The 6366-nt window shown below is 40.9% G+C and overlaps 1 pseudogene; it reads right to left on the reverse strand.

Moving 5' to 3' along the window:
• Positions 1-1732: 1732 nt before the first annotated feature.
• On the reverse strand, positions 1733-1830 carry LOC120362617 (U6 spliceosomal RNA; annotated as a pseudogene).
• Positions 1831-6366: the final 4536 nt, after the last annotated feature.

The following is a 6366-nucleotide window of genomic DNA, read 5'->3' on the forward strand; positions in this document are numbered from 1 at the left end:
GGGAGTCTAAGTCTCTTTGTAGACCATTAAGAACTTGCTTTATGTATCTGGGTTCTCCTGTATTGGGTATTTATATACTTAGAATCTTAGCTCTTCTTGTTGCATTGATCCTTTTACCATTATGTAATGCCCTTCTTTGTCTCTTTTGATCTTTGTTTATTTAAAGTCTATTTTATCAGAGACTAGGATTTTAACTCCTGCTTTTTTTTTTTTCTCTCCATTTGCTTGGTAAATCTTCCTTCATCCCTTTATTTTGAGGCTGAGTATCCTTGCAAATGAGATGGATTTCCTGGATATGGCACACCGATTGTTTTTAACTTTTTATCCAGCTTGTCAGTCTGTGTCTTTTGATTGGGGCATTTAGCTCATTTACACTTAAGGTTAATATTATTATGTGTGAATTTGATTCTGCCTTTTTAATAGTAGCTGGTTATTTTGACCATTAGTTGATGCAGTTTCTTCATTGTATTAATGCTCTTTACCATTTGGTACATTTTTGGAGTGGCTGGTACTGGTTGTTCCTTTCTATGTTTAGTGCTTCTTTCAGGAGCTCTTGTAAGACAGGCCTGGTGGGATGAAATCTCTGAGCAATTGCTTGTTTGTAAAGGATTTTATTTCTCCTTCACTTATGAAGCTTCGTTTGGCTGGATGTAAAACTCTAGGTTGAAAGGTATTTTCTTTAAGGATGTTGAATATTGGCCCCCACTCTCTTCTGGCTTGTAGGGTTTCTGCTGAGAGATCTACTGTGAGTCTGATGGGCTTCCCTTTGTGGGTAACCTGACCTTTCTCTCTGGCTGCCCTTAGCATTTTTTCCTTCATTTCCACCCTGGTGAATCTGACGATTATGTGCCTTGGGGTTGCTCTTCTTGAAGAATATCTTTGTGGTGTTCTCCATATTTCCTGGACTTGAATATTGGCCTACCTTGCTCAGTTGGGGAAGTTCTCCTGGATAATATCTTGAAGAGTGTTTTCCAGCTTGGATGCATTCTCTGTGCCACAGTCAGGGACACCTATCAAACGCAGATTGGGTCTTTTCACATAATGCCATATTTCTTGGAGGCTTTATTCATTTATTTTTACTCTTTTTTTTCTGATCTTGCCTTCTTGTTTTATTTCATTGAGTTGATCTTCAATCTTTGGTATCCTTTCTACTGCTTGGTCGATTCAGCTATTGAAACTTGTATATGCTTCGCGAAGTTCTCGTGTTGTGTTTTTCAGCTCCACCAAATCATTTATATTCTTCTCTAAGCTGTTTATTCTCATTAGCATTTCATCAAACCTTTTTTCAACATTCTTAGTTTCTTTGTATTGGGTTAGAACATGATCTTTTAGCTCAGAGAAGTTTGTTATTACCCACTTTCTGAAGCCTGTTTCTGTCCATTCATCACAGTCGTTCTCCATCCAGCCTTGTTCCCTTGCTCGTGAGGAGTTGTGATCCCTTAGAGAAGGAGAGGCGTTCTTTGTATTGGGCATTTTTGTCCTTTTGCTCTGGTTTCTTCCCATCTTTTTGGATTTATCTACCTGTGGTCTTTGTAGTTGGTGACTTTCAGATGGGGTCTCTGAGTGGACATCCTTTTGTTGATAATAAAGTTATTTCTTTCTGTTTTTCAGTTTTCCTTCTAACAGGCCCCTCTGCTATTGGACTGCTGGAGGTCCACTCCAGACACTGCTTGCTTGGGGATCACCTGCAGCAGCTGCAGAACAGTAAGGGCTGCTACCAGTTTCTTCTTCTAAAAATATGGAATGCTTCGTGAATTTCCTTGGGCAGGGGCCATGCTAATCTTCTCTGTATCATTCCAATTTTTGTATATGTGCTGCCAAAGCAAGCACGAAACTTTAGGTTTTTAATCTCTTTGGGGAAATAAAACTGAAAACTTGAGAAGCTTTTGTGACACTGGGCCCACATTCCCCTGACTTGGTCACATTCTGCTAGGATAGTCCCTGCCCTATTTAGACAGAGAATGAGCTCTCTGAGTCACCACCATCATCACCCACCCTTCCTGATGTCAAACAACCAAGCTCCCTCAATTATGTCACAGACACACAGGGTCTAGTGGGGATGGAGGGCTCTGGGGTGGATGGCTGACACTTCTTACTGTGTCCCCTTGGGCAAGTTACTGAATCTCCCTGTGCCTCAGTTTCTACCCCTGAAAAATTGACATATTAAGAGTCTTTATCATATGTTTGTTGTAAAGATTTAACAGGGTAATAAGGAGAGTCCCTGGCACATAATAAATGTTGAATAAACAGGCCTCCTTCTTCTACATTTTCCTATAGGAATATAGGAGATGAGGACAATTTGGAACACCCTGCCTTGCTAGGTCATTTGCCTCAACCATGAACTGTAAACTGAGCATTTAGAAAACGCCTTTGGTAGCTCCAGTTCAGAGAAGGGTTATTGGGGTTTCTCCCATAGTCCCTGCTCCATCCTGTTCATGGGCCCCAAATACAACAGCATTTGTTATGAATAGTACTCAGGGGAGGAAGCAAGGCAGACAGAAGCAGTTTCTTCCCTTCTCTTGGCAGAACTGCCCAAGAGTCTCTCAGAGGCCACAAGCATCTCACTACTGAAAGAGAACCCAGGGCTTATGGTAACCAGCCCACTCCGCCAGAGTCAGACACCACCAGCCAACTGACTTGGGGGAAAATGTCCAGGAAAAAAGTCTGGAATGACCAGTGTTACACATCAACTAATCTGTGATTCATACATATTCAGAAGGAAAGTGAGTAAAAAACCGCATTTCAGACAGCTTTACATTTTCAAATTAAGTTAATAAAATAAGACTTCCAATGTAATGACAAATTAATTCTTCTCTTCATAAGTTTATTAAAATAAGCGTCTCCTATCTTCTAACTAGCGCTGACATATGCTTACATAGATACATCCCACCCAGTAACCTAATCTCTCAGCAATCTTGAAGCAATTAACTCCTTCTAATCTTGAGCTAACAAAGCCCACCACGCCAAAAGCCCCTGAGAATGCCCCTCAGCAGACTCCCTTTCCTGCTCCGAACAGCCAGAGCTGGGTCCAATGAAGTGGCCCAGAGTGGTGATTCGGCTCAAACAACCAGATGAGTCATCACAGATCACAAGATCTTCATTAACTCCTTCTTTCTCTGCTAATTAACACAAAAGAATGAGTTGAACATCTGACAGGCAATGACTGACCCACTGCTTGGTGGTTAATGGAATGCAAATGACATCTAATGAGGGTCTCTCTTGGTAGCGTGGGCAGCTGGCCTGCTATTTTTGTTGCGGATTTTGTTGTGTTGGAGCTCCATGAAAAGAGTTTACCCAATAATTTGAACTGCAGCTGAGTTTGTAATATAAAGTCCATGCATTTACGTATGGCCAACACATGGCAGAATTAACTTAAGCTGCTAACCACGAGGTCCAGCTGAAAATACTGTAATTTAGGGGGAGAAATACAGCTTCAGATTCTTCCAAATGAAGCACGCAATTTGTTGATTGAGTTATGCAATGCGTTTTGGATTTTGTTTTAATGTGACAGTGGGAAGCATATTACCAAAATGTTGCTTTTGGGCTATGGGGGTGGGTACTGCACATAGCCTTTGCAATTTATTATAGCTTAAAAATGTCTATAAAACCGAAGTTTCATCATCTAAGACTTATTTTAGAATACAAGAGAAAAAACAGCCCAAGTATGATTTGTGTGCTGTCAATAAAATGGTGATTCAATGAAGGGGGGAGGTTCTGCAATGAAATCAATAATATAGCTCAAAGAAGAAATCTTATTGTCTATTTTTAGCTGCTAATTGACAGATTTTATAAACCAAAAGCATGATTTTTAAAAACATTTCTATTAAAATCCATGTTTCTTTATTCCACCTGCTATCATTCCCCTCAACTGGGTGGAAAAGACACTTCTAGTTAAAATTCCAAGCTCCCTTCTCAACTCAGATCCTTAGAAACCTTCCTTTTTACTAATGAATTGGCAACTCACCCGTTGTAGAGACCTGGTGTTGCCCAGCATTGATCTATACTAAAGCCTCACTTAAAAACAAAAAGCATAGAATGGCTATTGTGAAATTCAAAGGAATTATCACTCTACAAAATAGATTCTCTGAATTTGGACAATATCTTGGTTCATCCCACTGTTGGATATTCATTTTTTTTAATAGTTAGAATCAACTGGTGCCTATGAGTAGTTTGAATCTGCTGTGCATTCTATGAACTTTCAAGATTAATGACAGTTTATCACTTTCTAACTAGTGGGAGGGAGGTAGTGAAAATTATTGTTTGTTGCTTGACAATTTGCAAGGAATTGCCAGAAAAGATGATTTCTTCCAAATTTCAACCATCTAACTCCTTCTGGATTTCAGGATCAGTCAGGGATACGCTTTTTCCTTCTTCTATACAGAATTTCTCTATGTCCCAGTCTTAAAAGGGGTGAAAATATTTATCCTTCTTTCTATTATTTGCCATTACTTCTTCCTGAAATCCCCTTTCCCTGGATTTTATCTCTACTTATCATCCAAGTAGGTCTTAGCTTAAACGACACTTTTCACAGATTTCATGGTCACCTAAAGTGGTCCCCAGTCCCCCTCACTTCATCAGCCAAGGTTAGTCCATTCCCTGTCTTTGTTGTGTCTCCTGGTGCTTGTTCACTGAACCCTAAAATTCCTTAGAACAAAGACCTGTCTTGCTGCATCCCCAACAGATGGAGCAAGGCCCAGTACCCAGCAGGGGCTCAGTCCATGTCTACAGAATGAAGGTGGGGATGCGGGAACTTGAGATGCTCCCTCCAGAGCCTGGACTTATGCATCTCGGCGACTTTGCTCCTCTATACTCTTTGCTAAATTGCCCTCTTCCCTTCATCCTGGGAAAACCCGGCTTAGGCTTCAAGACTCTGTTGAAGGTTCTGTCTTTGTCCCAGCCTTCTCTAATCTCACAAAGCAGAATTTATATTTCTACTCTCAATGGGCTTAAACTTCTGGCCACTGGCTTGTATGGATTATATCTCTCTGTCTCCTTGGCTAACCTGTGAGCTCATAGAGGCAAGAAACTTTGTCTAATTCCACTTTGAACTTCTCACACACCAAGGCCAATGCCAGGAATTTAAGTCCTCAAAAAGAAATAAATGTAATAACTAAGCTATCATTCTATTTTTAAGGAGAAAGCCTTGTCTTTCATTAGGGAACTCTAGCATAAGTAACCGTAACAGAGAACTGACAACCCTTTCAGAGAGGTGACGGGAATATACACAGGTCACACACTTACGCACTTAACCTCTCGTCCCCATAATGCTCTACAAAACATCCCCACTTGACAGATAAACAAACTGAGGCTCCAAGAAGTTAAGTAACATGCCCCCAGTGCTCAGGTAGTATGGAGCAGTGGTAGGAATCGAACCCATTTTGAAATCAGGTGAAACTTGATGCTCCTCTTGTCAACCTTAAATATAATTTGTTGAGCTTTAACATTAAATCACCATTTTGATGGTTTATTGTGAGAAATTCCCAGTGGGTATGAATTTCTATATTGATTCCATCTTGGTTGTTCAACTGAATAGAGAACATGTCTTACTGCAGGGGGCAGGCAGAGTTGGTGAAACTGAGTCATTGGTATGTGTGTTATTTTAAACTATCCCTTCCGAAAACTTTAAAGCATCCCAGGTCCTCATGGTTGGGTAAGAAAAAAGTAGGAGAGAAGAGAGGAAAAAAAGCAAAGAGAACAGTGTTCTATACTCTACAGACTAGTAGTACTGTGTCAATAATTGCAGACATTTGCATAAAATAATTGGAGGCCCTTGAAACTCTACCAATTCCATGTCTTGGTATCCCCACCTACAACAGGAACTTCCTGGCACCTGCCCCAACCAGTTCTATGGGACTCAGGAAATGGGAAAAAAAATGACGTTTTAAGTAGAAAATGCCTTTAAAGAAACATTTTCAGCCCGTCATGGTGGCCCACCCCACCCAGCACTTTGGGATGCCGAGGTGGGTGGATCATGAGGTCAAGAGATTGAGATCATCCTATCCAACATGGTGAAACTATGTCTCTACTAAAAATATAAAAATTAGCCAGGCATGGTGGCATGTGCCTGTAGTCCCAGCTACTCGGGAGGCTGAGGCAGAAGAATCACTTGAACCCGAGAGGCGGAGGTTGCAGTGAGCCAAGATCACACCACTGCACTCCACCAGCCTGGCGACAGAGTAAGACTTCATCTCAAAAAAAAAGAAAAAGAAAAAGAAACATTTTCGGTAATTATGGGGTCCATAGTACCATTACCATCACTTGGCTACACCTTTCCAAACTTTGAAAAAGTCTTTGGCAATGTTTTCAACCAACTTAGCAGCAGAATGCCCTGGGCAAAACCCATTCCACCCCATGTGACTCTGGGAA

Source organism: Saimiri boliviensis, chromosome 12, assembly GCF_048565385.1.
Source record: "Saimiri boliviensis isolate mSaiBol1 chromosome 12, mSaiBol1.pri, whole genome shotgun sequence".
Taxonomy (NCBI): domain Eukaryota; kingdom Metazoa; phylum Chordata; class Mammalia; order Primates; family Cebidae; genus Saimiri; species Saimiri boliviensis.